Below are 24,758 nucleotides of genomic sequence, written 5' to 3' on the forward strand. Positions count from 1 at the left end.
GATGCGGGCATAACCCAGACCTAACCCAGTCCTAACCGGCGTTATCCTCTAAAATATTGATCGAAACCAGGTATAATTGACTGCTTCAGTGTGGTACCACATTACTGCGTTATTCAAACCCGAAAAAAACCCCGGATCTAGCCAACAAGTTTGCGAAAAAGGCGAAAGTATAAGCCAGATGCGCGCATATCCCAGACCTAACCCAGACCTAACCGGTGTTATCCTCTGAAATATTGATCGAAACCAGGTTTAATAGACTGCCTCAGTGTGTTACCACATTACTACGTGATTGAAACACGAAAAAAACCCAGGATCTGCCCAACAAGTATACGAAGAAGGCAAAGTCATGAGCCAGATGCGGGCATAACCCAGACCTGACCCAGACCTAACCGGTGTTATCCTCTAAAATATTGATCGAAACCAGGTTTTATTGACTGCATCAGTGTATTACCACATTACTACGTGATTCAAACACGGAAAATACCCAGGATCTGGCCAACAAGTTTGCGAAAAAGGCGAAAGTATAAGCCAGATGCGCGCAAATCCCAGACCTAACCCAGACCTAACCGGTGATATCCTCTAAAATATTGATCGAAACCAGGTTTTATTGACTGCTTCAGTGTGTTACCACATTACTACGTGATTCAAACACGGAAAAAACCCAGGATCTGGCCAACAAGTTTGCGAAAAATGCGAAAGTATAAGCCAGATGGCCAACCTCAACCACTGCCGCGCGGCACAGGACTTGATGTCCCAAGTCCTCGCGGAGTGGGGGGTTGGCCTGGCGGTCGCCGCCGAGCCGTACCGCGTCCCTGATCACCCTCATTGGGTTGGCGACGCGGACGGCTTGGTGGCGACGGTATGGGGAGGGGGCGACGGGTCCCCACCGTTCTCCTTGTTGGAGCGCGGTCGGGGATTCGTCGCTGTGGACTGGGGGGGAGTCGCTGTGGTGGGGTGCTACATTTCGCCCCGTAGCGGTCACGCTGCGTTCGAGCTGTACTTGGCCGAGGTCGCGGCATGCGTGCAGCGCTACGCGGCCCGGCCGGTGCTGGTCCTGGGGGATTTTAATGCCAAGTCGGTGGCTTGGGGATCCCCCAGGACCTCCGTTCGCGGCGGGATCCTGGGCGATTGGGCAGCGGGGCTCGACCTCCGGGTATTGAACCGGGGGTCGGAGCACACATGCGTGCGGCGATATGGGGGGTCCATCGTGGATGTTGGATTCGCGACCCCCAACGCCGTGCGCATGGTGTCGGGTTGGCACGTGGTCGCGGGGGCAGAGACACTCTCCGATCACCGGTACATCCGGATGGAGGTCTCTGCCGCCGCGAGTGCATCCCGACACGGCCGCCTGCGTGGCACCCCACCACGCCGCTGGACGCTTCGGCGCCTGGACAAGGACGCCCTGATGGCAGCTGCCCTCGCTGCAACTTGGCCGCAGGGAGCGGCCGAGTTGCCGAGCATAGAGGAGGAGGTCGCCCGGCTCGGAGCATTGGTCGCGGGTATTTGCGACGCGGCGATGCCTCGGATCGGGCGGGCTTCTCCTCGCCGGGCGGTGTACTGGTGGTCGGACGCGATCGCGGAGTTGCGAGTCGCGACTGTCCGCGCCCGACGCCAGTACACCCGCGCGCGCCGTCGTCAACGTACAGGCGACGGCGTGGCGCGAGCGAGGGCAGCTGATGACCTGTATGGAGCATACCGCGTGGCGCGGGTTGCTCTGCAGGTCGCCATCAAACGGGCCAAGACCCAGGCATGGAAGGAGCTCCTCCAGACCCTTGATGACGATCCATGGGGGCGCCCATATAAGGTGGTGCTGAATAAGCTCCGCCCGTGGGCGCCCCCCGTCACCGAGGGTCTTGACCCCCGGCTGCTGGAGGACGTGGTCAATACACTCTTCCCAATTGGGGAGAGGGGACCGCGTCCTCCGGCGGCGGCGGCTGTCCCAGTGGAGTGGACGGCCGAGCTGGGGGTCACGCAGGAGGAGCTGGCAGCGGCCATCAGACGGCTCGGGGTTCGTAACACGGCCCCGGGTCCGGATGGTGTGCCCGGCCGGGTTTGGGTCTTGACCCAGGGCGTCCTTGGGGCCGATCTCAGGCGGTTGTTCGACCGCTGCCTGAGGGACGGGCGATTCCCCCCCAGTTGGAAGGTGGCGAGGATGGTCCTCCTCCGGAAGGAGGGTCGGCCCGCGGAGTCTCCCTCCGCATACCGGCCCATTTGTCTCCTCGACGAGGTGGGCAAGCTCTTCGAGCGTGTGATTGCTGCCCGCCTCGTCGAGCACCTGTCGCGGGGTGATCCCGGTCTGGCCGACTGCCAGTTCGGTTTCCGGGGGGGCCGATCGACTATCGACGCGATAGGTCGTGTGAGGGCCCTCTCGGAGGCGGCCGTCTCCCGGGGAGGGGTGGCATTGGCAATATCCTTGGATATTGCCAATGCCTTTAACACCCTCCCCTGGGAAGAGATAAGGAGGGGACTCGAATATCATCGAGTCCCCCCTTGTCTCAGGGCGGTCGTCGGGGATTATCTCCGCGGCAGGTGGATCGAGTATCCGGGCCGGGATGGTGATATGCGGAGGGAGGTGTACTGCGGTGTTCCGCAGGGGTCGGTCCTCGGGCCACTCCTGTGGAACATCGCGTACGACTCGGTGTTGCGGGCCGGCCTCCCCGACGGCGTCAGCGCGGTGTGTTATGCGGATGACACACTGGTGCTGGCCGTCGGGGCGCACTGGGAGAGGGCCATGCGTCGCGCGGAGGAGGGGTCGCAACGCGTCGTCGACCGGATCAGGGGGATGGGGATGACGGTGGCGGTCCATAAGACCGAGGTGATTGCGTTTCATTCACCTCGGCAGGATCCGCCACCCCCTCTGATCCGGGTGGGTGGGGCTGACATCGAGGTGAAGCCCCAGATCAGGTATCTGGGGCTGATCCTCGATAGCCACTGGCGTTTCGAGGAGCATTTCCGCTGCCTGGTCCCCCGGTTGGAAAGGATGGTTGCGGCTCTGGGCCGGATCCTGCCCAACCTGGGGGGCCCGGCGGGCCGAGTTCGTCGCCTCTATGTGGCAATGGTCCAGTCGGTGGCCTTATACGGGGCCCCCGTCTGGGCGGACGACCTGGCTGCCTCCCGGCGCAGCATGACTATGCTGCGTCGGGTGCAGAGGCGCATGGCGCTCAGGGTCGTCCGCGGGTATCGAACCATGTCACATGAGGCGGCGACGGTTCTAGCGGGGATGCCGCCCATGGACCTGCTCGCGCGGTCGCACGCGGTGATGTACCGGCACCGCGTCGACCGTCGCGCGGGGGTGGGGGCGGTCCCGGGCGGGCAGGAACCTGCTTGGGGCGATTTGAAGCGCCAGGCCCGGCAGTCCGTGTTGCTCGCATGGCAGGAGCGGCTGGCTCTGCCAACCGCGGGGCACCGGACTGTCGGGGCGGTTCGGCCACTCCTGAAGGAGTGGCTGGACAGAGGCCATGGCAGCCTCACCTACCGGATGGCACAGGTATTTTCCGGGCATGGCAGCTTCGGAAGATACCTGTGCCGGATAGGGAAGGAGCCGACGGCGCGTTGCTGCCACTGCGACGCTGAGCAGGACACGGCGGATCATACCCTGGAGGTATGCCCCGCGTGGGAGGGGGAGCGCCGTGTCCTGGTCGGCGTCGTCGGGCGGGATGTCTCGCTGCCGGGCGTGGTGCGCGCCATGCTCGGCAGCGAGGAGAAGTGGAGGGCCGTGGCCTCCTTCTGCGAGAACGTAATGTTGCAGAAGGAGGCCGCGGGGAGGGAGCGCGAGCTTCAGCGGCGTGCTGAAGCGCGCGCTCGTGCGGTGGCCCGAGGTCGTCGCCCGGTCGCGAGGCGTCGCGGGCGGCCGCCTCGGCGTGGCGGATGACCTAGGCTGGGAGGGGGGTCCTGAGGGGATCCTCCTCCCGCCAGGCGGCGCCGGGTCGGACCGGTTGGGGGTAGGAGTGCCTCCCCCTACCGGTCCGACGCAAGGGGAGGCACCCTCGGCGGTCTGGTGCGGCCATGAACGCCCGGCCGCCGAGGGGTGGAAACGGGATCGCGGGCGGTTGCGAGTTGGGGCTCGCAGCCGCCACTAAACGCGGCCCCGGGACGGATAGCGGCGGGATGGAGTGGCCCCGTCCCGCCGCTATGAGGCAGTGTGTCTACTGGGGGGACCGATTGTCCCCCCGGGGGATGGGCGCGAAAGCGCGGGCACGGGGAGGATACCGGAAGAATGCTTCGAGCGATTCCCGGTATCCTCCCAAAGCGAGCCGAAGGGTCACCGTGGGGTTTTTAGTGGGTAGGTCCCGCGCCTGTCGTTGTACGGGCGCGGGGAATCCCACACACCCCTCCCACCTCTCCCCAAGGAGGTGGGAGGGAGTCTTTCGAAGATTTTCCCCCCGACAAAAAAAAAAAAAAAAAAAACAAAAAAAAAAGTATAAGCCAGATGCGCGCAAATCCCAGACCTAACCCAGACCTAACCGGTGTTATCCTCTAAAATATTGATCGAAACCAGGTTTTATTGACTGCTTCAGTGTGTTACCACATTACTACGTGATCAAACACGGAAAAACCCCAGGATCTGACCAACAAGTATGCGAAGAAGGCGAAAGTATAAGCCAGATGCGCGCAAATCCCAGACCTAACCCAGACCTAACCGGTGATATCCTCTAAAATATTGATCGAAACCAGGTTTTATTGACTGCTTCAGTGTGTTACCACATTACTACGTGATTCAAACACGGAAAAAACCCAGGATCTGGCCAACAAGTTTGCGAAAAATGCGAAAGTATAAGCCAGATGCGCGCAAATCCCAGACCTAACCCAGACCTAACCGGTGATATCCTCTAAAATATTGATCGAAACCAGGTTTTATTGACTGCTTCAGTGTGTTACCACATTACTACGTGATTCAAACACGGAAAAAACCCAGGACCTGGCCAACAAGTTTGCGAAAAAGGCGAAAGTATAAGCCAGATGCGCGCAAATCCCAGACCTAACCCAGACCTAACCGGTGATATCCTCTAAAATATTGATCGAAACCAGGTTTTATTGACTGCTTCAGTGTGTTACCACATTCCTACGTGATTCAAACACGAAAAAAACCCAAGATCTAGCCAACAAGTATGCGAAGAAGGCAAAATCATGAGCCAGATGCGGGCATAACCCAGTCCTAACCCAGACCTAGCCGGTGTTATCCTCTAAAATATTGATCGAAACCAGGTCTAATTGACTGCTTCAGTGTGGTACCACATTACTACGTGATTCAAACACGAAAAAAACCCAGGATCTTGCCAACAAGTATGCGAAGAAGGCAAAATCATGAGCCAGATGTGGGCATATCCCGGACCTAACCTAGACCTAACCGGTGTTATCCTCTGAAATATTGATCGAAACCAGGTCTAATTGACTGCTTCAGTGTGTTACCACATTCCTACGTGATTCAAACACGAAAAAAACCCAGGATCTGGCCAACAAGTATGCGAAGAAGGGAAAATCATGAGCCAGATGCGGGCATAACCCAGACCTTACCCAGACCTAACCGGTGTTATCCTCTAAAATATTGATCGAAACCAGGTTTAATTGACAGCTTCAGTGTGTTACCACATTACTACGTGATTCAAACACGAAAAAAACCCAGAATCTGGCCAACAAGTATGCGAAGAAGGCAAAGTCATGAGCCAGATGCGGGCATATCCCGGACCTAACCCAGACCTAACCGGTGTTATCCTCTAAAATATTCGTCGAAACCAGGTTTAATTGACTGCTTCAGTGTGGTACCACATTACTGCGTTATTCAAACACGGAAAAAACCCAGGATCTGGCCAACAAGTATGCGATGAAGGCAAAATCATGAGCCAGATGCGGGCATAACCCAGACCTTACCCAGACCTAACCGGTGTTATCCTCTAAAATATTGATCGAAACCAGGTTTAATTGACTGCTTCAGTGTGTTACCACATTACTACGTGATTCAAACACGGAAAATACCCAGTATCTGGCCAACAAGTTTGCGAAAAATGCGAAAGTATAAGCCAGATGCGCGCAAATCCCAGACCTAACCCAGACCTAACCGGTGTTATCCTCTAAAATATTGATCGAAACCAGGTTTTATTGACTGCTTCAGTGTGTTACCACATTACTACGTGATCAAACACGGAAAAAACCCAGGATCTGACCAACAAGTATGCGAAGAAGGCGAAAGTATAAGCCAGATGCGCGCATTTCCCAGACCTAACCCAGACCTAACCGGTGTTATCCTCTAAAATATTGATCGAAACCAGGTTTAATTGACTGCTTCAGTGTGGTACCACATTACTGCGTTATTCAAACACGGAAAAAACCCAGGATCTGGCCAACAAGTATGCGAAGAAGGCAAAGTCATGAGCCAGATGCGGGCATATCCCGGACCTAACCCAGACCTAACCGGTGTTATCCTCTAAAATATTCGTCGAAACCAGGTTTAATTGACTGCTTCAGTGTGGTACCACATTACTGCGTTATTCAAACACGGAAAAAACCCAGGATCTGGCCAACATGTATGCGATGAAGGCAAAATCATGAGCCAGATGCGGGCATAACCCAGACCTTACCCAGACCTAACCGGTGTTATCCTCTAAAATATTGATCGAAACCAGGTTTAATTGACTGCTTCAGTGTGTTACCACATTACTACGTGATTCAAACACGGAAAAAACCCAGGATCTGGCAAACAAGTATGCGATGAAGGCAAAATCATGAGCCAGATGCGGGCATAACCCAGACCTAACCCAGACCTAACCGGTGTTATCCTCTAAAATATTGATCGAAACCAGGTTTAATTGACAGCTTCAGTGTGTTACCACATTACTACGTTATTCAAACACGAAAAAAACCCAGGATCTGGCAAACAAGTATGCGAAGAAGGCAAAATCATGAGCCAGAGGCGCGCATATCCCAGACCTAACCCAGACCTAACCGGTGTTATCCTCTAAAATATTGATCGAAACCAGGTTTAATTGACTGCTTCAGTGTGTTACCACATTACTACGTGATTCAAACACGGAAAAAACCCAGGATCTGGCCAACAAGTATGCGAAGAAGGCAAAATCATGAGCCAGATGCGGGCATAACCCAGACCTAACCCAGACCTAACCGGTGTTATCCTCTAAAATACAGTCCGAATCCAGGTTTAATAGACTGCCTCAGTGTGTTACCACATTACTACGTGATTGAAACACGAAAAAAACCCAGGATCTGCCCAACAAGTATGCGAAGAAGGCAAAGTCATGAGCCAGATGCGGGCATATCCCGGACCTAACCCAGACCTAACCGGTGTTATCCTCTAAAATATTCGTCGAAACCAGGTTTAATTGACTGCTTCAGTGTGGTACCACATTACTGCGTTATTCAAACACGGAAGAAACCCAGGATCTGGCCAACAAGTATGCGATGAAGGCAAAATCATGAGCCAGATGCGGGCATAACCCAGACCTTACCCAGACCTAACCGGTGTTATCCTCTAAAATATTGATCGAAACCAGGTTTTATTGACTGCATCAGTGTATTACCACATTACTACGTGATTCAAACACGGAAAATACCCAGGATCTGGCCAACAAGTTTGCGAAAAATGCGAAAGTATAAGCCAGATGCGCGCATATCCCGGACCTAACCCAGACCTAACCGGTGTTATCCTCTAAAATATTGATCGAAACCAGGTTTAATTGACTGCTTCAGTGTGTTACCACATTCCTACGTGATTCAAACACGAAAAAAACCCAAGATCTAGCCAACAAGTATGCGAAGAAGGCAAAATCATGAGCCAGATGCGGGCATAACCCAGTCCTAACCCAGACCTAACCGGTGTTATCCTCTAAAATATTGATCGAAACCAGGTCTAATTGACTGCTTCAGTGTGGTACCACATTACTACGTGATTCAAACACGAAAAAAACCCAGGATCTTGCCAACAAGTATGCGAAGAAGGCAAAATCATGAGCCAGATGCGGGCATATCCCGGACCTAACCTAGACCTAACCGGTGTTATCCTCTGAAATATTGATCGAAACCAGGTTTAGTTGACTGCTTCAGTGTGTTACCACATTACTACGTGATTCAAACACGGAAAATACCCAGGATCTGGCCAACAAGTATGCGAAGAAGGCAAAATCATGAGCCAGATGCGGGCATAACCCAGACCTAACCCAGACCTAACCGGTGTTATCCTCTAAAATATTGATCGAAACCAGGTTTTATTGACTGCTTCAGTGTATTACCACATTACTACGTGATTCAAACACGAAAAAAACCCAGGATCTGGCAAACAAGTATGCGATGAAGGCAAAATCATGAGCCAGATGCGGGCATAACCCAGACCTTACCCAGACCTAACCGGTGTTATCCTCTAAAATATTGATCGAAACCAGGTTTAATTGACAGCTTCAGTGTGTTACCACATTACTACGTGATTCAAACACGAAAAAAACCCAGGATCTGGCCAACAAGTATGCGAAGAAGGCAAAGTCATGAGCCAGATGCGGGCATATCCCGGACCTAACCCAGACCTAACCGGTGTTATCCTCTAAAATATTCGTCGAAACCAGGTTTAATTGGCTGCTTCAGTGTGGTACCACATTACTGCGTTATTCAAACACGGAAAAAACCCAGGATCTGGCCAACAAGTATGCGATGAAGGCAAAATCATGAGCCAGATGCGGGCATAACCCAGACCTTACCCAGACCTAACCGGTGTTATCCTCTAAAATATTGATCGAAACCAGGTTTAATTGACTGCTTCAGTGTGTTACCACATTACTACGTGATTCAAACACGGAAAATACCCAGGATCTGGCCAACAAGTTTGCGAAAAAGGCGAAAGTATAAGCCAAATGCGGGCATATCCCGGACCTATCCCAGACCTAACCGGTGTTATCCTCTGAAATATTGATCGAAACCAGGTTTAGTTGACTGCTTCAGTGTGTTACCACATTACTACGTGATTCAAACACGGAAAATACCCAGGATCTGGCCAACAAGTTTGCGAAAAATGCGAAAGTATAAGCCAGATGCGCGCAAATCCCAGACCTAACCCAGACCTAACCGGTGTTATCCTCTAAAATATTCATCGAAACCAGGTTTTATTGACTGCTTCAGTGTGTTACCACATTACTACGTGATCAAACACGGGAAAAACCCAGGATCTGACCAACAAGTATGCGAAGAAGGCGAAAGTATAAGCCAGATGCGCGCATTTCCCAGACCTAACCCAGACCTAACCGGTGTTATCCTCTAAAATATTGATCGAAACCAGGTTTTATTGACTGCTTCAGTGTGTTACCACATTACTACGTGATCAAACACGGAAAAAACCCAGGATCTGGCCAACAAGTTTGCGATAAAGGTGAAAGTATATGCCAGATGCGCGCATATCCCAGACCTAACCCAGACCTAACTGGTGTTATCCTCTAAAATATTGATCGAAACCAGGTTTAATTGACAGCTTCAGTGTGTTACCACATTACTACGTGATTCAAACACGAAAAAAACCCAGGATCTGGCCAACAAGTATGCGAAGAAGGCAAAGTCATGAGCCAGATGCGGGCATATCCCGGACCTAACCCAGACCTAACCGGTGTTATCCTCTAAAATATTCGTCGAAACCAGGTTTAATTGACTGCTTCAGTGTGGTACCACATTACTGCGTTATTCAAACACGGAAAAAACCCAGGATCTGGCCAACAAGTATGCGATGAAGGCAAAATCATGAGCCAGATGCGGGCATAACCCGGACCTTACCCAGACCTAACCGGTGTTATCCTCTAAAATATTGATCGAAACCAGGTTTAATTGACTGCTTCAGTGTGTTACCACATTACTACGTGATCAAACACGGAAAAAACCCAGGATCTGGCAAACAAGTATGCGAAGAAGGCAAAATCATGAGCCAGAGGCGCGCATATCCCAGACCTAACCCAGACCTAACCGGTGTTATCCTCTAAAATATTGATCGAAACCAGGTTTAATTGACTGCTTCAGTGTGTTACCACATTACTACGTGATTCAAACACGGAAAAAACCCAGGATCTGGCCAACAAGTATGCGAAGAAGGCAAAATCATGAGCCAGATGCGGGCATAACCCAGACCTAACCCAGACCTAACCGGTGTTATCCTCTAAAATACAGTCCGAATCCAGGTTTAATAGACTGCCTCAGTGTGTTACCACATTACTACGTGATTGAAACACGAAAAAAACCCAGGATCTGCCCAACAAGTATGCGAAGAAGGCAAAGTCATGAGCCAGATGCGGGCATATCCCGGACCTAACCCAGACCTAACCGGTGTTATCCTCTAAAATATTCGTCGAAACCAGGTTTAATTGACTGCTTCAGTGTGGTACCACATTACTGCGTTATTCAAACACGGAAAAAACCCAGGATCTGGCCAACAAGTATGCGATGAAGGCAAAATCATGAGCCAGATGCGGGCATAACCCAGACCTTACCCAGACCTAACCGGTGTTATCCTCTAAAATATTGATCGAAACCAGGTTTTATTGACAGCTTCAGTGTGTTACCACATTACTACGTGATTCAAACACGAAAAAAACCCAGGATCTGGCCAACAAGTATGCGAAGAAGGCAAAGTCATGAGCCAGATGCGGGCATATCCCGGACCTAACCCAGACCTAACCGGTGTTATCCTCTAAAATATTCGTCGAAACCAGGTTTAATTGACTGCTTCAGTGTGGTACCACATTACTGCGTTATTCAAACACGGAAAAAACCCAGGATCTGGCCAACAAGTATGCGATGAAGGCAAAATCATGAGCCAGATGCGGGCATATCCCGGACCTAACCCAGACCTAACCGGTGTTATCCTCTAAAATATTCGTCGAAACCAGGTTTAATTGACTGCTTCAGTGTGTTACCACATTACTACGTGATTCAAACACGGAAAATACCCAGGATCTGGCCAACAAGTATGCGAAGAAGGCAAAATCATGAGCCAGATGCGGGCATAACCCAGACCTAACCCAGACCTAACCGGTGTTATCCTCTAAAATATTGATCGAAACCAGGTTTTATTGACTGCTTCAGTGTATTACCACATTACTACGTGATTCAAACACGAAAAAAACCCAGGATCTGGCAAACAAGTATGCGATGAAGGCAAAATCATGAGCCAGATGCGGGCATAACCCAGACCTTACCCAGACCTAACCGGTGTTATCCTCTAAAATATTGATCGAAACCAGGTTTAATTGACAGCTTCAGTGTGTTACCACATTACTACGTGATTCAAACACGAAAAAAACCCAGGATCTGGCCAACAAGTATGCGATGAAGGCAAAGTCATGAGCCAGATGCGGGCATATCCCGGACCTAACCCAGACCTAACCGGTGTTATCCTCTAAAATATTCGTCGAAACCAGGTTTAATTGACTGCTTCAGTGTGGTACCACATTACTGCGTTATTCAAACACGGAAAAAACCCAGGATCTGGCAAACAAGTATGCGATGAAGGCAAAATCATGAGCCAGATGCGGGCATAACCCAGACCTAACCCAGACCTAACCGGTGTTATCCTCTAAAATATTGATCGAAACCAGGTTTTATTGACTGCTTCAGTGTGTTACCACATTACTACGTGATCAAACACGGAAAAAACCCAGGATCTGGCCAACAAGTTTGCGATAAAGGTGAAAGTATATGCCAGATGCGCGCATATCCCAGACCTAACCCAGACCTAACTGGTGTTATCCTCTAAAATATTGATCGAAACCAGGTTTAATTGACAGCTTCAGTGTGTTACCACATTACTACGTGATTCAAACACGAAAAAAACCCAGGATCTGGCCAACAAGTATGCGAAGAAGGCAAAGTCATGAGCCAGATGCGGGCATATCCCGGACCTAACCCAGACCTAACCGGTGTTATCCTCTAAAATATTCGTCGAAACCAGGTTTAATTGACTGCTTCAGTGTGGTACCACATTACTGCGTTATTCAAACACGGAAAAAACCCAGGATCTGGCCAACAAGTATGCGATGAAGGCAAAATCATGAGCCAGATGCGGGCATAACCCGGACCTTACCCAGACCTAACCGGTGTTATCCTCTAAAATATTGATCGAAACCAGGTTTAATTGACTGCTTCAGTGTGTTACCACATTACTACGTGATTCAAACACGGAAAAAACCCAGGATCTGGCAAACAAGTATGCGATGAAGGCAAAATCATGAGCCAGATGCGGGCATTACCCAGACCTCACCCAGACCTAACCGGTGTCATCCTCTAAAATATTGATCGAAACCAGGTTTAATTGACAGCTCCAGTGTGTTACCACATTACTACGTTATTCAAACACGAAAAAAACCCAGGATCTGGCCAACAAGTATGCGAAGAAGGCAAAATCATGAGCCAGATGCGGGCATGTCCCGGACCTATCCCAGACCTAACCGGTGTTATCCTCTGAAATACTGTCCGAATCCAGGTTTAATGGACTGTTTCTGTGTGATACCACATTACTACGTGATTCAAACACGAAAAATACCCAGGATCTGGCCAACAGGTTTGCGAAAAAGGCGAAAGTATAAGCCAGATGCGCGCAAATCCCAGACCTAACCCAGACCTAACTGGTGTTATCCTCTAAAATATTGATCGAAACCAGGTTTTATTGACTGCTTCAGTGTGTTACCACATTACTACGTGATTCAAACACGGAAAAAACCCAGGATCTGGCCAACAAGTATGCGAAAAATGCGAAAGTATAAGCCAGATGCGCGCATATCCCGGACCTAACCCAGACCTAACCGGTGTTATCCTCTAAAATATTGATCGAAACCAGGTTTAATTGACTGCTTCAGTGTGTTACCACATTCCTACGTGATTCAAACACGAAAAAAACCTAAGATCTAGCCACCAAGTATGCGAGGAAGGCAAAATCATGAGCCAGATGCGGGCATAACCCAGACCTAACCCAGACCTAACCGGTGTTATCCTCTAAAATATTGATCGAAACCAGGTTTAATTGACAGCTTCAGTGTGTTACCACATTACTACGTGATTCAAACACGAAAAAGCCCAGGATCTGGCCAACAAGTATGCGAAGAAGGCAAAATCATGAGCCAGATGCGGGCATAACCCAGACCTAACCCAGACCTAACCGGTGTTATCCTCTAAAATATTGATCGAAACCAGGTTTAATTGACAGCTTCAGTGTGTTACCACATTACTACGTGATTCAAACACGAAAAAAACCCAGGATCTGGCCAACAAGTTTGCGAAAATGGCGAAAGTATAAGCCAAATGCGGGCATATCCCGGACCTATCCCAGACCTAACCGGTGTTATCCTCTAAAATATTGATCGAAACCAGGTTTAATTGACTGCTTCAGTGTGTTACCACATTACTACGTGATTCAAACACGTAAAAACCCCAGGATCTGGCCAACAAGTATGCGAAGAAGGCAAAATCATGAGCCAGATGCGGGCATAACCCAGACCTAACCCAGACCTAACCGGTGTTATCCTCTAAAATATTGATCGAAACCAGGTTTAATTGACAGCTTCAGTGTGTTACCACATTACTACGTGATTCAAACACGAAAAAGCCCAGGATCTGGCCAACAAGTATGCGAAGAAGGCAAAATCATGAGCCAGATGCGGGCATAACCCAGACCTAACCCAGACCTAACCGGTGTTATCCTCTAAAATATTGATCGAAACCAGGTTTAATTGACAGCTTCAGTGTGTTACCACATTACTACGTGATTCAAACACGAAAAAAACCCAGGATCTGGCCAACAAGTTTGCGAAAATGGCGAAAGTATAAGCCAAATGCGGGCATATCCCGGACCTATCCCAGACCTAACCGGTGTTATCCTCTAAAATATTGATCGAAACCAGGTTTAATTGACTGCTTCAGTGTGTTACCACATTACTACGTGATTCAAACACGAAAAAACCCCAGGATCTGGCCAACAAGTATGCGAAGAAGGCAAAATCATGAGCCAGATGCGGGCATAACCCAGACCTAACCCAGACCTAACCGGTGTTATCCTCTAAAATATTGATCGAAACCAGGTTTAATTGACAGCTTCAGTGTGTTACCACATTACAACGTGATTCAAACACGAAAAAGCCCAGGATCTGGCCAACAAGTATGCGAAGAAGGCAAAATCATGAGCCAGATGCGGGCATAACCCAGACCTAACCCAGACCTAACCGGTGTTATCCTCTAAAATATTGATCGAAACCAGGTTTAATTGACAGCTTCAGTGTGTTACCACATTACTACGTGATTCAAACACGAAAAAAACCCAGGATCTGGCCAACAAGTTTGCGAAAATGGCGAAAGTATAAGCCAGATGCACGCAAATCCCAGACCTAACCCAGACCTAACCGGTGTTATCCTCTAAAATATTGATCGAAACCAGGTTTAATTGACAGCTTCAGTGTGTTACCACATTACTACGTGATTCAAACACGAAAAAAACCCAGGATCTGGCCAACAAGTATGCGAAGAAGGCAAAGTCATGAGCCAGATGCGGGCATATCCCGGACCTAACCCAGACCTAACCGGTGTTATCCTCTAAAATATTCGTCGAAACCAGGTTTAATTGACTGCTTCAGTGTGGTACCACATTACTGCGTTATTCAAACACGGAAAAAACCCAGGATCTGGCCAACAAGTATGCGATGAAGGCAAAATCATGAGCCAGATGCGGGCATAACCCAGACCTATCCCAGACCTAACCGGTGTTATCCTCTGAAATATTGATCGAAACCAGGTTTTATTGACTGCATCAGTGTATTACCACATTACTACGTGATTCAAACACGGAAAATACCCAGGATCTGGCCAACAAGTTTGCGAAAAAGGCGAAAGTATAAGCGAAATGCGGGCATATCCCGGACCTATCCCAGACCTAACCGGTGTTATCCTCTAAAATATTGATCGAAACCAAGTTTTATTGACTGCTTCAGTGTGTTACCACATTACTACGTGATTCAAACACGGAAAAAACCCAGGATCTGGCCAACAAGTTTGCGAAAAATGCGAAAGTATAAGCCAGATCCCCTCAGGGGCTGCCAGCCTTTCAGCTGCAGTACGGGCTTAACGAACCCGGGGTACCCGAGTCATACACACACCGTAAGCCTCCTGTTGGTCGTCACAACGACCCATTCACAATTCCCTATTGGTTTTGTGAATGGTACGTGACGGCAGGAGGAACGGGGGTCTTGGCTTAACCGCCTGGGCCACGAGTATGGCGACTCTATAAAATCGCCCACCAATCCTAAGCAATGGTGCGCGGCGATGGGATGCATGGTTGGGGGAGAAGGCCCAATCCCAAGCGACCACCTCCGGGGAACCTGCCGAACCCCCGGAGTATTAGGCTTACCCGGGTAAGGCGGCTCTGCCCGGGTGGACCTTTATTTCCGACCATCTCGTGGGACTATTATGGACACAGAAAATAAAATGGGGATGGGGCGGGTTTTGTCGGTTGGGGAGGACGGAGACGGGGTTGGGGTTAGGGTGGCGGCGCTCGCGCCCCACTCAGCGCCAGGTCCGGCTTCGTGGAGGGTGGAGGAGGACGACGAGACGGCGTCGGTCTCGTCCTTCTCCTCCAGCACGAGCCACATAGGCTCTAAGAGGAAGAGGACGGGGCAGGCCGTCGTCGAGGTGGGCGGGGCGATGAGCCCGTCGGTGAGGCTGAGTTGCCTCAGGGACGAGGTGACCGAGGAGATATCGGAGAGGATCTCCTCGTCCCTGAGGCGGGTGGAGAAAGTCGCCGCTGCCTGCGCCTTTAAGGGGCAGAAAAGCGGTGGCGCGGAGGCCCTGAAGGCCGCGGCGGAGGAAATGAGGGAGGCGGCGCGGGAGCTCAGAGGGCGGAACGCCCGTCTGCAGCTCCTGTTGGAGGAGGAGCGACAGGGGAGGAGGAGGGCAGAGGCGCTGTGGAACAGCGCGGCCCTCCCTCCCATCCTCCCTCCTCCTCCACCGCCGCGTCCCTCGGCGGAGGTAAATAAGCGGATTGCGGCGGCAGTGGTGCGGGGCACCGCGGGCCCCTCCACCCGCACTCCGCCCGTGAAGAAGTCCCCGTCCTCCTCGGAAGACGATCTTCTGAGGAGGATTGGGGACATGATTGATGGCAAGCTGGCCGCCTTCCGGGAGGAGCTCCTCGCCGGAAGAGCGGTCAGCACGAAGGCGGTGCCTCCCCGACCTGTTCCGGTACAGTCGGGGAAGGCAAAGAAGGGCGGAGTGAAGGCTCCGCCCGGCGTTGCGGCACCAGGGCCCCGGGTCGCGACCCCCAAGGGGGGTGGTGTACCCGTGGTCGCGGTGGTCGCGTCCTCCACAGCACCCTCCCTTGGGGGGGTGGCGTGGAGTGAGGTGGTGGGGCGGAAGGCGAAGCGGGCGGCGAGGAAGGCGTCGCAACCGCAGCCTCCGCCTCCGCCGCCGGCGGCCAAGGTAAAGGCCGCGAAGGTCGGGAAGGCACGACCAGGCCGTCCCCCAAAAACGGCAGCGGTGACGCTGACCGTTGCGCAGGGGGGCGACCTGACCCTCGCGGAGGCGATGCGGCTCGCCAGGGAGAATATCTCCCTGGAAGAGCTGGGCATCGCCTCCGTGAGGGCGAAGAGGGCCGTGACCGGGGGTCTCTTGCTGGAGATCCCCGGTGCAGAAAGCGGCGCGAAGGCGGATCGTCTCGCCCAGAGGCTCCGGGAGCAGCTGGGCGAGCGAGGTGTCCGGGTCGCCTGGCCCACGAAGCGCACGGAGATGCGCGTTTGTGGGCTGGACGACTCGGTCAGCGCACAGGATGTGTCCCGTGCCCTTGCGAGGGCGGGGGACTGTCCTGTGGAGGACCTGCGGATCGGAGAGATCCGCAGGTCGCCCTCCGGCCTCGGGTCGGTGTGGGCCCGGTGCCCCCTCTCCGCCGCCCGTAAGGTGGCGGAATCCGGGAGGGTGTTGGTGGGGTGGGTTTCGGCGCGAGTGGAAATCCTCGCGCCGCGCCCGCTCCAGTGTCACCGCTGCCTCGAATTGGGGCACGTGAGGCAGTGGTGCACCTCGCCGGTGGACCGCAGCGGTCAGTGTTACCGCTGCGGTGCCAAAGAGCACCGTGCGAGCCAGTGCTCGGCGGCCCCCCACTGCCCGCTGTGTGCGGACATGGGGAGGCCAGCCGATCACAGGGTGGGGAGCAAGAAGTGCTCCCCCCCCTCCCGGAAGGAGAGGAAGAGGCGGGCTGCACCGGCTCCGGTGCCGAGGGCGGTGGCATCGTCCTCCATGGAGGTGGACGGTGCTACGGGGACGGACGGCCGGGAGGAGGCTGGCGCGGCCATTAATTAATGCCGCCCCGCCTCCTCCTCCAGGCCAACCTCAACCACTGCCGCGCGGCACAGGACTTGATGTCCAAAGTCCTCGCGGAGTGGGGGGTTGGCCTGGCGGTCGCCGCCGAGCCGTACCGCGTCCCTGATCACCCTCATTGGGTGGGTGACGCGGACGGCTTGGTGGCGACGGTATGGGGAGGGGGCGACGGGTCCCCACCGTTCTCCTTGTTGGAGCGCGGTCGGGGATTCGTCGCCGTGGACTGGGGGGGAGTCGCTGTGGTGGGGTGCTACATTTCGCCCCGTAGCGGTCACGCTGCGTTCGAGCTGTACTTGGCCGAGGTCGCGGGTTGCGTGCAGCGCTACGCGGCCCGGCCGGTGCTGGTCCTGGGGGATTTTAATGCCAAGTCGGTGGCTTGGGGATCCCCCGGGACCTCCGTTCGCGGCGGGATCCTGGGCGATTGGGCGGCGGGGCTCGACCTCCGGGTATTGAACCGGGGGTCGGAGCACACATGCGTGCGGCGATATGGGGGGTCCATCGTGGATGTTGGATTCGCGACCCCCAACGCCGTGCGCATGGTGTCGGGTTGGCATGTGGTCGCGGGGGCAGAGACACTCTCCGATCACCGGTACATCCGGATGGAGGTCTCTGCCGCCGCGAGTGCATCCCGACACGGCCGCCTGCGTGGCACCCCACCACGCCGCTGGGCGCTTCGGCGCCTGGACAAGGACGCCCTGATGGCAGCTGCCCTCGCTGCAACTTGGCCGCAGGGAGCGGCCGAGTTGCCGAGCATAGAGGAGGAGGTCGCCCGGCTCGGAGCATTGGTCGCGGGTATTTGCGACGCGGCGATGCCTCGGGTCGGGCGGGCTTCTCCTCGTCGGGCGGTGTACTGGTGGTCGGACGCGATCGCGGAGTTGCGAGTCGCGACTGTCCGCGCCCGACGCCAGTACACCCGCGCGCGCCGTCGTCAACGTACAGGCGACGGCGTGGCGCGAGCGAGGGCAGCTGATGACCTGTATGGAGCATACCGCGAGGCGCGGGTTGCTCTGCAGGTCGCCATCAAACGGGCCAAGACCCAGGCATGGAAGGAGCTCCTCCAGACCCTTGATGACGATCCATGGGGGCGCCCATATAAGGTGGTGCTGAATAAGCTCCGCCCGTGGGCGCCCCCCCTCACCGAGGGTCTTGACCCCCGGCTGCTGGAGGACGTGGTCAATACACTCTTCCCAATTGGGGAGAGGGAACCGCGTCCTCCGGCGGCGGCGGCTGTCCCAGTGGAGTGGACGGCCGAGCTGGGGGTCACGCAGGAGGAGCTGGCAGCGGCCATCAGACGGCTCGGGGTTCGTAACACGGCCCCGGGTCCGGATGGTGTCCCCGGCCGGGTTTGGGTCTTGACCCAGGGCGTCCTTGGGGCCGACCTCAGGCGGTTGTTCGACCGCTGCCTGAGGGACGGGCGATTCCCCCCCAGTTGGAAGGTGGCGAGGATGGTCCTCCTCCGGAAGGAGGGTCGGCCCGCGGAGTCTCCCACCGCATACCGGCCCATTTGTCTCCTCGACGAGGTGGGCAAGCTCTTCGAGCGTGTGATTGCTGCCCGCCTCGTCGAGCACCTGTCGCGGGGTGATCCCGGTCTGGCCGACTGCCAGTTCGGTTTCCGGGGGGGCCGATCGACTATCGACGCGATAGGTCGTGTGAGGGCCCTCTCGGAGGCGGCCGTCTCCCGGGGAGGGGTGGCATTGGCAATATCCTTGGATATTGCCAATGCCTTTAACACCCTCCCCTGGGAAGAGATAAGGAGGGGACTCGAATATCATAGAGTCCCCCCTTGTCTCAGGGCGGTCGTCGGGGATTATCTCCGCGGCAGGTGGATCGAGTATCCGGGCCGGGATGGTGATATGCGGAGGGAGGTGTACTGCGGTGTTCCGCAGGGGTCGGTCCTCGGGCCACTCCTGTGGAACATCGCGTACGACTCGGTGTTGCGGGCCGGCCTCCCCGACGGCGTCAGCACGGTGTGTTATGCGGATGACACACTGGTGCTGGCCGTCGGGGCGCACTGGGGGAGCGCCATGCGTCGCGCGGAGGAGGGGTCGCAACGCGTCGTCGACCGGATCAGGGGGATGGGGATGACGGTGGCGGTCCATAAGACCGAGGTGATTGCGTTTCATTCACCTCGGCAGGATCCGCCACCCCCTCTGATTCGGGTGGGTGGGGCTGACATCGAGGTGAAGCCCCAGATCAGGTATCTGGGGCTGATCCTCGATGGCCACTGGCGTTTCGAGAAGCATTTCCGCTGCCTGGTCCCCCGGTTGGAAAGGATGGTTGCGGCTCTGGGCCGGATCCTGCCCAACCTGGGGGGCCCGGCGGGCCGAGTTCGTCGCCTCTATGTGGCAATGGTCCAGTCGGTGGCCCTATACGGGGCCCCCGTCTGGGCGGACGACCTGGCTGCCTCCCGGCGCAGCATGACTATGCTGCGTCGGGTGCAGAGGCGCATGGCGCTCAGGGTCGTCCGCGGGTATCGGACCATGTCACATGAGGCGGCGACGGTTCTAGCGGGGATGCCGCCCATGGACCTGCTCGCGCGGTCGCACGCGGTGATGTACCGGCACCGCGTCGACAGTCGCGCGGGGGTGGGGGCGGTCCCGGGCGGGCAGGAACCTGCTTGGGGCGATTTGAAGCGCCAGGCCCGGCAGTCCGTGTTGCTCGCGTGGCAGGAGCGGCTGGCTCTGCCAACCGCGGGGCACCGGACTGTCGGGGCTGTTCGGCCACTCCTGAAGGAGTGGCTGGACAGAGGCCATGGCAGCCTCACCTACCGGCTGGCACAGGTATTTTCCGGGCATGGCTGCTTCGGAAGATACCTGTGCCGGATAGGGAAGGAGCCGACGGCGCGTTGCTGCCACTGCGACGCTGAGCAGGACACGGCGGATCATACCCTGGAGGTATGCCCCGCGTGGGAGGGGGAGCGCCGTGTCCTGGTCGGCGTCGTCGGGCGGGATGTCTCGCTGCTGGGCGTGGTGCGCGCCATGCTCGGCAGCGAGGAGAAGTGGAGGGCCGTGGCCTCCTTCTGCGAGAACGTAATGTTGCAGAAGGAGGCCGCGGGGAGGGAGCGCGAGCGTCAGCGGCGCGCTGAAGCTCGCGCACGTGCGGTGGCCCGAGGTCGTCGCCCGGTCGCGAGGCGTCGCGGGCGGCCGCCTCGGCGTGGCGGATGACCTAGGCTGGGAGGGGGGTCCTGAGGGGACCCTCCTCCCGCCAGGCGGCGCCGGGTCGGACCGGTTGGGGGTAGGAGTGCCTCCCCCTACCGGTCCAACGCAAGGGGAGGCACCCTCGGCGGTCTGGTGCGGCCATGAACGCCCGGCCGCCGAGGGGTGGAAACGGGGTCGCGGGCGGTTGCGAGTTGGGGCTCGCAGCCGCCACTAAACGCGGCCCCGGGACGGATAGCGGCGGGATGGAGTGGCCCCGTCCCGCCGCTATGAGGCAGTGTGTCTACTGGGGGGACCGATTGTCCCCCCGGGGGATGGGCGCGAAAGCGCGGGCACGGGGAGGATACCGGAAGAATGCTTCGAGCGATTCCCGGTATCCTCCCAAAGCGTGCCGAAGGGTCACCGTGGGGTTTTTAGTGGGTAGGTCCCGCGCCTGTCGTTGTACGGGCGCGGGGAATCCCACACACCCCTCCCACTTCTCCCCAAGGAGGTGGGAGGGAGTCTTTCGAAGATTTTCCCCACGACAAAAAAAAAAAAAAAAAAAAAAAAAGTATAAGCCAGATGCGCGCATATCCCGGACCTAACCCAGACCTAACCGGTGTTATCCTCTGAAATATTGATCGAAACCAGGTTTAATTGACTGCTTCAGTGTGGTATCACATTACTGCGTTATTCAAACCGGAAAAAAACCCAGGATCTAGCCAACAAGTTTGCGAAAAAGGCGAAAGTATAAGCCAGATGCGGGCATATCCCGGACCTATCCCAGACCTAACCGGTGTTGTCCTCTAAAATATTGATCGAAACCAGGTTTAATTGACTGCTTCAGTGTGTTACCACATTACTACGTGATTCAAACACGAAAAAACCCCAGGATCTGGCCAACAAGTTTGCGAAAAAGGCGAAAGTATAAGCCAGATGCGGGCATATCCCGGACCTATCCCAGACCTAACCTGTGTTGTCCTCTAAAATATTGATCGAAACCAGGTTTAATTGACTGCTTCAGTGTGTTACCACATTACTACGTGATTCAAACACGAAAAAACCCCAGGATCTGGCCAACAAGTATGCGAAAAAGGCGAAAGTATAAGCCAAATGCGGGCATATCCCGGACCTATCCCAGACCTAACCGGTGTTATCCTCTAAAATATTGATCGAAACCAGGTTTTATTGACTGCTTCAGTGTATTACCATATTACTACGTGATTCAAACACGAAAAAAACCCAGGATCTGGCCAACAAGTATGCGAAGAAGGCAAAATCATGAGCCAGATGCGGGCATAACCCAGACCTAACCCAGACCTAACCGGTGTTATCCTCTGAAATATTGATCGAAACCAGGTTTAGTTGACTGCTTCAGTGTGTTACCACATTACTACGTGATTCAAACACGGAAAATACCCAGGATCTGGCCAACAAGTTGGCGAAAAATGCGAAAGTATAAGCCAGATGCGCGCAAATCCCAGACCTAACCCAGACCTAACCGGTGTTATCCTCTAAAATATTGATCGAAACCAGGTTTAATTGACAGCTTCAGTGTGTTACCACATTACTACGTGATTCAAACACGAAAAAAACCCAGGATCTGGCCAACAAGTATGCGAAGAAGGCAAAATCATGAGCCAGATGCGGGCATAACCCAGACCTAACCCAGACGTAACCGGTGTTATCCTCTAAAATATTGATCGAAACCAGGTTTAATTGACAGCTTCAGTGTGTTACCACATTACTACGTGATTCAAACACGAAAAAAACCCAGGATCTGGCCAACAAGTATGCGAAGAAGGCAAAATCATGAGCCAGAAGCGGGCATATCCCGGACCTAACCCAGACCTAACCGGTGTTATCCTCTAAAATATTGATCGAAACCAGGTTTTATTGACTGCTTCAGTGTATTACCACATTACTACGTGATTCAAACACGAAAAAAACCCAGGATCTGGCCAACAAGTATGCGAAGAAGGCAAAATCATGAGCCAGATGCGGGCATAACCCAGACCTAACCCAGACCTAACCGGTGTTATCCTCTGAAATATTGATCGAAACCAGGTTTAATTGACTGCTTCAGTGTGTTACCACATTACTACGTGATTCAAACACGGAAAAAACCCAGGATCTGGCCAACAAGTATGCGAAGAAGGCAAAATCATGAGCCAGATGCGGGCATATCCCGGACCTAACCCAGGCCTAACCGGTGTTATCCTCTGAAATATTGATCGAAACCAGGTTTAATTGACTGCTTCAGTGTGTTACCACATTACTACGTGATTCAAACACGGAAAATACCCAGGATCTGGCCAACAAGTTTGCGAAAAAGGCGAAAGTATAAGCCAGATGCGCGCAAATCCCAGACCTAACCCAGACCTAACCGGTGTTATCCTCTAAAATATTGATCGAAACCAGGTTTAATTGACTGCTTCAGTGTGTTACCACATTACTACGTGATTCAAACACGGAAAAAACCCAGGATCTGCCCAACAAGTATGCGATGAAGGCAAAATCATGAGCCAGATGCGGGCATAACCCAGACCTAACCCAGACCTAACCGGTGTTATCCTCTAAAATATTGATCGAAACCAGGTTTAATTGACTGCTTCAGTGTGTTACCACATTACTACGTGATTCAAACACGAAAAAAACCCAAGATCTGGCCAACAAGTATGCGAAGAAGGCAAAATCATGAGCCAGATGCGGGCATAACCCAGACCTCACCCAGACCTAACCGGTGTTATCCTCTGAAATATTGATCGAAACCAGGTTTAATTGACTGCTTCAGTGTGTTACCACATTACTACGTGATTCAAACACGGAAAAAACCCAGGATCTGCCCAACAAGTATGCGATGCAGGCAAAATCATGAGCCAGATGCGGGCATAACCCAGACCTAACCCAGACCTAACCGGTGTTATCCTCTGAAATATTGATCGAAACCAGGTTTAATTGACTGCTTCAGTGTGTTACCACATTACTACGTGATTCAAACACGGAAAAAACCCAGGATCTGGCCAACAAGTATGCGAAGAAGGCAAAATCATGAGCCAGATGCGGGCATATCCCGGACCTAACCCAGGCCTAACCGGTGTTATCCTCTGAAATATTGATCGAAACCAGGTTTAATTGACTGCTTCAGTGTGTTACCACATTACTACGTGATTCAAACACGGAAAATACCCAGGATCTGGCCAACAAGTTTGCGAAAAAGGCGAAAGTATAAGCCAGATGCGCGCAAATCCCAGACCTAACCCAGACCTAACCGGTGTTATCCTCTAAAATATTGATCGAAACCAGGTTTAATTGACTGCTTCAGTGTGTTACCACATTACTACGTGATTCAAACACGGAAAAAACCCAGGATCTGCCCAACAAGTATGCGATGAAGGCAAAATCATGAGCCAGATGCGGGCATAACCCAGACCTAACCCAGACCTAACCGGTGTTATCCTCTAAAATATTGATCGAAACCAGGTTTAATTGACTGCTTCAGTGTGTTACCACATTACTACGTGATTCAAACACGAAAAAAACCCAAGATCTGGCCAACAAGTATGCGAAGAAGGCAAAATCATGAGCCAGATGCGGGCATAACCCAGACCTCACCCAGACCTAACCGGTGTTATCCTCTAAAATATTGATCGAAACCAGGTTTTATTGACTGCTTCAGTGTATTACCACATTACTACGTGATTCAAACACGAAAAAAACCCAGGATCTGGCCAACAAGTATGCGAAGAAGGCAAAATCATGAGCCAGATGCGGGCATAACCCAGACCTCACCCAGACCTAACCGGTGTTATCCTCTGAAATATTGATCGAAACCAGGTTTAATTGACTGCTTCAGTGTGTTACCACATTTCTACGTGATTCAAACACGGAAAATACCCAGGATCTGGCCAACAAGTTTGCGAAGAAGGCGAAAGTATAAGCCAGATGCGCGCAAATCCCAGACCTAACCCAGACCTAACCGGTGTTATCCTCTAAAATATTGATCGAAACCAGGTTTTATTGACTGCTTCAGTGTGTTACGACATTACTACGTGATTCAAACACGGAAAAAACCCAGGATCTGGCCAACAAGTTTGCGAAAAAGGTGAAAGTATAAGCCAGATGCGCGCATATCCCAGACCTAACCCAGACCTAACCGGTGTTATCCTCTAAAATATTGATCGAAACCAGGTTTAATTGACTGCTTCAGTGTATTACCACATTACTACGTGATTCAAACACGAAAAAAACTCAGGATCTGGCCAACAAGTATGCGAAGAAGGCAAAATCATGAGCCAGATG

This window comes from Colletes latitarsis, chromosome 13 (assembly GCF_051014445.1).
Source record: "Colletes latitarsis isolate SP2378_abdomen chromosome 13, iyColLati1, whole genome shotgun sequence".
Taxonomy (NCBI): Eukaryota; Metazoa; Arthropoda; class Insecta; order Hymenoptera; family Colletidae; genus Colletes; species Colletes latitarsis.